This window comes from Chrysochloris asiatica, unplaced genomic scaffold, assembly GCF_000296735.1.
Source record: "Chrysochloris asiatica unplaced genomic scaffold, ChrAsi1.0 scaffold00080, whole genome shotgun sequence".
Taxonomy (NCBI): Eukaryota; Metazoa; Chordata; class Mammalia; order Afrosoricida; family Chrysochloridae; genus Chrysochloris; species Chrysochloris asiatica.
This window is the reverse complement of record NW_006408598.1, coordinates 1,067,136-1,075,853: the sequence shown is the minus strand read 5'-3', so window position 1 is coordinate 1,075,853 and position 8,718 is coordinate 1,067,136. Positions and strand designations below refer to the sequence as shown.

General features: G+C 37.9%; 1 pseudogene; it reads left to right on the top strand.

Annotated features, from left to right (window-relative positions):
* Positions 1-2,908: 2,908 nt before the first annotated feature.
* On the top strand, positions 2,909-5,694 carry LOC102832641 (annotated as a pseudogene).
* Positions 5,695-8,718: the final 3,024 nt, after the last annotated feature.

The window sequence follows — 8,718 nt, the reverse complement described above, 5'->3', positions numbered from 1 at the left end:
AGCACTTCCAGTATTGCATCCATTTGTTGAAATATCTCGATTTCTTCTATCAATTCCTGGTGACTTGTTTTTCATCAGTGCTTTATTCCTTTAGTTATTATCATTGGTTCTTCATCAATGCTGTCTACTGAAATGGTTGAGCATTGATCAGTTCTTTTTATTACAGTGACTCTGTATTCTTTCCATCTTATTTTGAAGCTTCCTGTATCATTCAATATTTTGTCCACAGAATTTTTTAATATTGCAACTTGAGGATTGCATTATTTTCTTTAGGCATTTTGGTATGATAGTATTGACCATGTTTTTCTCTTTTGGTTTTCTAACTCCAGGCTTTTGCACATTTCATTATAAGACTTTACTTTGTCTTCTTGAGTAAGTGTGCCTGAGGCAAGTCATGGTATTTTATATGAATGTAAAAGCTGGACAATGAATAAGGAAGATTGAAAATGAGTTGAAGCATCTGAATCAGGGTGATGGAGAGGAATATTGAATATACCATATACTACCAGAGCAAGTCTGACTTTGAAGAAGGACTCATAAACTCAGAATGTTCCTTAGAAGTGAGGATGGAGACACTGTGACTCATGTACTTGGACATGTTATCAGGAAGGAGCAATCCCTGGACAGAAACATCATGCTTGGTAAACTAGAGGGTCTGAGAAAAAAGAAAGCCCCTCAGTGAGATGGATTGATACAGTGGCTGCAGCAATGACCTCAGACAGCAATAGTTGTATGGTGCAAGATCAGGTAGTGTTTTGTACATAGGGTTTCTCTGAGTCAAAACTGACTTGATGACACCTAACTGCAACATATACAACTTAAAAACAGAAACTCTGGTTGTTGTTATTGGTGATTTTAAGTGCCACAGACTTGGTTTCAATTCATAGAAACCTTGTTAATGATTTCTGAGGCTCTAAGTCTTTTATGGGAGTTCTGGTTTGGCACTATGAATTAATGCACCAGACTGCAAAGCCGTTTGAACTGCAAGGTTGATGGTTCAAGCTCACCAGCTGCTCCTTGGAAACCCTATGCAGGGTCTCTGTGGGTAAGAACTGACTCAATGGCACTTCACAACAACAACAAATTTTTCACAGGAGCAGAGAGACTCATTTTTCTTCTGCAGAGTGGCTGGTGAGCTTGAACTGCTGCTTTATGGTTTTCAGTCCAGAGCTTATTCTGTGGAGCCACCATACTGCATGGAAACTCTGGTAGAGTCACCTTATTCTACTTGTAGAATGGGCTAAACAGAACTCAGTTGGCAGCAAAATTAGCAGAAAAAAAGAACACAGAAAAATAAATGTGTGCAAGACTTTGAACTGGTTCTGTATGGTTGAGTTATGGCCAAGAGAATAAGGGCAGCTTACTCATTGCACAGCAACCCAAACTCTTTCATGGTGAATTTTGACCCAAGTAGGATAAAAAAAAAAAAAACCAAAACACCCAAAATCCAAATAATAACAGGGCTTCTAGGGCAAGATGGCAGAGTAGGCAGCTATACTGAGCCAGTCCTCTGCCACAAAGACGTGGGAAACATACAAATGGTGATCCTGGAACTCTGAGTATCAAAGGATAGGACGGAAGGTGGATTGATTTCCAACTGGAAAAGGAAGTGAAACGGTAGCCAGAGAAACAGCTACCACATCCAAGGAAGGCAACAGGTGCACAAATTACCCACTCCCGACCGTGGAAGTAGTAATGAAAAATAACAATACGGGCTCTTTCTCGAGGCCCTGTAATTGGAATGAGTCCGCTTTAAATCCTTTAACAGAGGATCCATTGGAGAGCAAGTCTGGTGCCAGCAGCCGCAGTAATTCTAGCTCCAATAGCGTATATTAAAATTGCTGCAGTTTAAAAGCTCGTAGTGGGATCTTGGAAGCGGGCAGCTATCCGCCGCCCGTCCCTGCCCCTTGGAAAAAAAAAAAAAAAAAAAAAGATCGTCTCCAACAGACATTCCAAGTGGTACAGTCAGCCACCGTCTTTGAGTGGGTCACTACTGCCTGTTTCCTACTTCGGTCAAAATCTGATGCAAAAGATTTGATTGCTATGCAGTGCGTACACTGCCATTGTTCCGTCAGTCATGACTGAACAATTTTGAACAGGTTCAAAGTCCTAGATGTGTGCAGGAATGTTTCTGAGACTATTCTAGTTCCTTCTAAGTACCGGTTGCTTTGTCTTTTAGATTCTGTTATATAAACTCCACAGCACCCTTATGATATCCACCCTCATATCTTTAAAAAAATTTTTTGCTCTATATTGTTTGGTTTCTGTACTTGCAACATTCTTAAGGCAGTAGCTAAGGAAATTGAGGATGTTTGTATTTGAAGAAATCAGAAAGAGCACCACAATTCCTAGGTGGGTTTCTGTTTGGTTTGGTTTCTGCTGAAACAGTGTAAAATTGTCACAAAACAAATATACATATTAGATCCAAATGATTGTTTATATATATATTTTTAGAGGTGTTTCACTCCTAATTAAATGGTCTGTGTAGATGGCCTCCTAACTAGCTTTTAGTTTAGTTCAATAATTTCCCCCCTCCCACAAAAATGAAAAATTCAAAAATGTTTTTAAAAACTTTTTTCAAAAGCATAAACATTTGATTATACATTTTTATCAGTGATTTCCTTCCTTGCTTCATCAGTCAATAGTTTTTGAAATACAATAGGGTACATTATTTTTTATTGGTCCAAGAGAAAAGACACTCCTAATTAATTTCAGATTTTAATAAAAGAGATTCAAAAAATTCAATGCAGGCTACTCAACACAAAAGCATGTGTTGAGGATAAAGGATAGTGACTCAATTTTAATTCTTAAAAAATTCATGAAACAGCCCCCGAAGCAGGCATTTCCCACCACTTTCTCTAACACGGTATAATGCGTTAGTCTATTTGCTTTGGCACTGTCACACAGCATGGAGTTTTCATCTCCACATCTTGGCAAAATTTGGGTAATGTAGACCCCACACTTAAAGCCGGGCACAGACTTGTACTCATGCTTTTCCGTTTCCCGTGTGCCTGATTCTAACTTGCCCTTGTAATCGCGCCTTTATTTTTAGAGCAAGGTGATAATGTGCTCTCAACAGTTGCTGGATATAGTATTTGGAGCACGAATGCCAGCAGTGGTTTAGAACAAAGGATCTCAATTGCTTTCTAAGGGAGTTAGTTTCATTTATCTTGACTCATGTCCACACCTAGAAATCTGGGAACATTGCTTTACTGAACATTGTATTCTGGAACTTTCATATTGCAAGCATTCTGACCACAGTGTAATATCAAAAGTTTTTTTTAAGTATACAGAAAAATTACCTGCAATAGTCTCAGAACATTGCAAAACAGCCATCAAAAACTATTGCCCCAGGCCAGTGTATCTATCTTTGAGTTAATCAGATAGAGATTGTAACAGAGAACAGAGAAAATAGTGGCTTAAATAAAATAGAATTTTATTTCTGTCATACAGATAGGAGCCTTAGTAGCATAGGGGCTCAGTACAAGCAGGGCTACTAACTGCAAAGTCAGCATTTCAAATCTGCTAGTCACTTCACAGGAGAAAGATGAGGTTTTCTGCTCCCATAAAGATTTTTTGCCTCTGAAGCCCTATACAGGGTCGCTATGAGTTGGAACTAACTCCATGGCATACAATCAACCAACCAACCAATCATATTGTTGTTGTTAAGTGCCAGGAAGTTGGTTCTGACTCACCTGTATAGGGTTTGTGAGGAACAGCTGGTAAACTTGAACTGCCTAGGTTTGCTTTTCAGTGCTGATCCTACAGTACCACATCAGGAATCCAACCAATAATAATAATAGGTGTCTCACAAATAGCAAGTCCAGGAAGTGGTCCAAGATGGTAGCACAATCAGACTCCCTCTAATGTCCCTCTTACAACAAAGGCCCAAGAAAACAATAAAGATTTCTTGGGCCTTTGTTGTAATATAGATGAGAATTTTATAACCCTGAGCATGAAAGACAATACTGTAGAATCAAAATGCCAAGTAGAAGAACAGACTATAAAAATACAGCAGACATGGAGAATTGTGGAGTACTTGCACCCTGTCAGTTGGACCTGCACAGTGTGGCCACATTCTCAGCCAAACCTCCATCACTTGGTGCAGCCAAGCAGGACTGAGTCTGCACCCTCATCCAGAGTCAGGCAGGAGTATTCCTCACCCTACAGAGAAATAAAGTGACCTCATCTCACCTACCTTGTTCCCAGCCCTCCATATGCTGGACTTCAAAGTCATTCAGGCTCACCAGCTGCTCCTCAGAAACCCTATACAGGGTCACTGTGGACCAGAACCGACTCCATAGCACCTAACAACAACAGCAATATCAAGAGGAAAAATTTATGTGTCACTGTAATTCTAAAACAGGAGGAGAAGATATCCATTCAAAAAGGTAGAGGTAAAACCCTGGCATTTATCAGCCCTGCAGTTGAACTTATTATTAAGCTAAAATTTATGCCCAGGAATGGAACAGGAGTCCATATTCTCTCACCTACAAGAGTACTGGCCGTGCAGAGTTTTGGTGTGCTTAAGGAGCTAATGACATACCATGTTCACATGTATAGTTAGGTACCGGGGGCAGTAACAGATCTGCTAAAGCACAGAAACTTGCTAATGGGATCAGCATCATTGTGGCCGCACCAGGCCGCCTCCTGAACCATATGCAGAATACCCCAGACTTCATGTATAAAAATCTACAGAGTCTGGTTATTGATAAGGTTGATCGAATCTTGGATGTTGGATATGAAGAGGAATTAAAGCAAATTATTAAACTTCTGCCAGTTCGCAGACAGACAATGCTTTTTTCTGCTATGCATACTCAGAAAGTTTAAGACCTGACCGGGATTTCTTTGAAAAAGAAGCCCTTGTGTGTTGGTGTTGATGATGATAAAGCCAATGCAACAGTGGATGGTCTTGAGCAGGGATACGTTGTTTGTGCCTCTGAAAAAATATCCTTCTGCTCTTTACATTCCTTTAGAAAAACCAGAAGAAGAAACTAACGGTGTTCTTTTCATGCAGAAACTCTGTTCAATTCCACTATGAATTTCTGAACTACATTGATTTACCTGCCTTGGCCATTCATAAATGCCAGAAGCAATATAAGTGAACAACACATTCTTCAATTCTGCAATGCAGATTTGGGGATATTGTTGTGTACAGATGTGGCAGTTTGAGGGTTGGATATTCCTAAAGTTGGCTGGATTGTTCAGTATGGATGACCCTAAAGAGTATATTCATCATGAGTCAAACAGCCAGAGATCTAAATGGAGGAGAGCATGTCTTGCTCATTTTGCACCCAGAAGAATTGGGTTTCCTTTGTTACTTGAAGCAATCTAAGGTTCCATTAAATGACTGAGTTTTCCAGGTCCAAAATTTCTGATATTCAGCCTTAGCTTGAAAAGCTGATGGAAAAGAACTACTTCCTTCAAAAGTCAGCCCAGGAAGCATATAAATTCGAGCACATGATTTTCATCCTCTGAAACAAATCTTTAATGTTATTAATTTAAATGTACCTTGAGTCGCTCTGTCATTTGGTTCAAGGGGCCTTCTTTCATTGATCTGAATGTGAACAGCAATGAAGCAAACATAAAAAGCGATGAGTCAGTGATAGATTCAACTACCAGAAAGCCAAAAAGGTCAAAAAGTACAAGATCTTTAAAAACATTAGCAAGAAAATCCCTGATAGCTCACACTGAAGACACACCTCCTTCATCTTGAGTTGTTGTTGTTGTTAAGTGCTGTCGAGTCGGTTCCGACCCATAGCGACCCTGTACAGGGTTTCCGAGGGTGTAAATCTTTACCGGAGTAGAAAGCCTCATCTTTCTCCCTCAGAGCGGCTGGTAGTTTCGAACCGCAGACCTTAAGGTTCGCAGCCCAATTCGTAACCACTACTCTAAGTAACTATCCCCAAATGAATTTCCTTTCCCTGTCCTAAAAGGGAAATGTTGGCGTCTTTAGGATTTGGACTGATTATTGAGTTTAAATTGACTTGGACTTATAAGGACTGAGGACTTTTCCAGCAAATATTTTCTTATTGGGGGTGAAAAGGGTTCAATTTCTCTTCATTGCTCAAAAGCAAAACAAAGGAATATTTTTGGTCTTTGTTGTGATAATAAAGTAACTTTAAATATTTGCCCCTTAAATATTAACTATAAAATAGTTACATGTTATAGCAATTGAAAAACAAAGTTGCTGGCATAGTTTTTCTGTGTGCCAATAAATATTTCTGTAGAGTCCTCTAAAATTTTTACATTGATAAGAGTATCAAATATCAAGGAAGTGGCTGATAAATACAGAAAACACTGTTTTGAGCCTGGCTGCTGGCCCTGTCTGGCTTGATCTGGATTTCAGATCTTGATTGCTAGGTTCCTCCGTTGGCTTCCTGGGGTCCACATTCTGGACATTTCATAACTTTCTATTTTTGTTTCTGAAATAATCATGTTTCCACAAATACACAAAAGCAATGACAAGAATATTTAATCATTAAACAGAAATAAATACTGTTGCTATTTTGCTTAAAAAAAAAAGAATTATGCATCCAGCAAAATTGTTTTTCAAATATGGAGACATTAGGACATTCTCAGATACCCTGAAACAAAGGGAATTTGTAAAACCAGGACAACCTTACAAAAATACTAAAGGGAGTCCTTTAGACAGAGAACTAACAATAATATACAACAAAATTACATCACCTGAAAACCAACACAGAAGTTTCAGAAACAAGACTGAAAATAGAGAACCAGAGATGTCAATTTGTAAAATCTACCAACTACACACCAAAAGGAGGTAACAAACAGTATAGTTAATGAACTGACAAATGATGTGGAAGTCCAGATAATATCAAGATAGAATGAATATGGGAAGAGAAAAAAAAACTACAAGGTAATCTCAGAGACATTTAATTAGGCTTCTCATCAAAATAAAAAAGAAGAAAATCATAAGTCTCAGCAAACAGAAATGAAGGAAATGATAAGAAAAATTATAAACAAAATTAGCACAGAAGAATCTGTGACACAAAAACAAAACTACAGCAACATGACAACCATAATTCACATCTATCAATAATTACACTGAATGTAAATTGGTTAAATGAACCATTCAAAAGACAGAAAATAGTAGTATGAATTAAAAAAAAAAAAAAAAGACCTATCAGTATGCATACAAGAAGCATACCTTAGACATAAAAATAAAAATAAGCTAAGAATCTAAGGATGGGAAAATATACATGAAGCATATGACAACCAACAGAAGTAGCAATATATACACTTTCACACAATTAAGTCTTCCTATCCACTCCTCATGTCATTTTGTATATATTACAAAAAAAGATCCATAGATAGTCATATAAAGCACAAGTAAACTCATATATTACAATCCCAATTCAAATTCTATCATCATTCTTTAAAGAGATGAAAAAAACTAAGCACCAACTTTATATGAAAAGGAAAGAGACTCCAGATTAGCAAATCATTGCTTAAGATCTGAGAACAATCTTCTACAATCTTCTTGTTCATTGTCCAACTATCACAGTCATAATATAGGGATACACCAAGGGGCCCCAGTACATGACATAAATACACTATGAAACATAACTGAAAATGCACAAACAGTAGTTGACAAACTAGATAATTTTTGTTGTTAGGTGCTGTCACGTTGGTTGCAACTCACAGTAACCTTATGTACAATGGTATACAACGCTATCCAGTCCTGCACCATCCTCACACTTGTCATGTTTGAGTCCATTGTTGCTGCCACTATGCCAATCCACGTCATTGAGAGTCTTCTTTTTTTTTGCTACATCCAAGCATGATGTCCTTTTCCAGGAACTGGTCCTCTTGATAACATATACAAACTATGTGATACAACGTCTCACCATCCTCTCTTCTAAGGAACATTCTGCTGTATTTCTTCCAAAATTTGTTCTCTAGCAGTCTATGGTACTTTGAATATTCTTCTCCAACATCGTATTTCAAATGCATTTTCTCTTCTCGGGTCTTCCTTTTTCACTGTCCAACTTTCACATGCATATGTGGTGATTGAAAACACCATATGGATTGGATCAGGTGCATCTAAATCGTCAAAGTGACATCTCTGCTTTTTAATGGCTTGAGGTATTTTGCAGCATATCTGTCCAATGCAGTATGCCATTTTATTTCTTGACTGTTGTTTCCATGAGCATTGGTTGTTGATCCAAGTAAAATCAAATCTGTGACTTTAGTCTTTTCTTGCTGTTGCTTAATGGTCCAGTTGTGAGGATTTAAAATTTTACATTTAGTTGTTATCTATACTGAACGTTGTATTTTTTGATCTTCATCATAAGTATTCCAAGTGCTTTTGGTTTTCAGCAAGCAACGCTTTATCGTCTGTGTATTGAGAGTTGTTAATGAGCTTTCTTTCAAGCCTGATGCCTTGTTCTTCTTGTTATAGTCAAACATCTTGAATTATTTTGCTCAGCATACTGATTGAATACCTATGGAGAAAGCTGAATCAACTAAGATATCTGTGGTTTGGCTATTGTTTCTACTGTTAATCACTGATAGTTTTATTCAATTAGGTCACGAATAAGATTGTTCCCCCCAAATTGATGTGGATGGTCTGCTGCTGCAGGATTCATCTTCAACATCACCTCATCTCTTCTTCAAATGAGATACCCATTTACAAACTGATGATTTCTTTGGGATATTGTCCCCATAAACATTTCATAAAAATCAATTATTTTA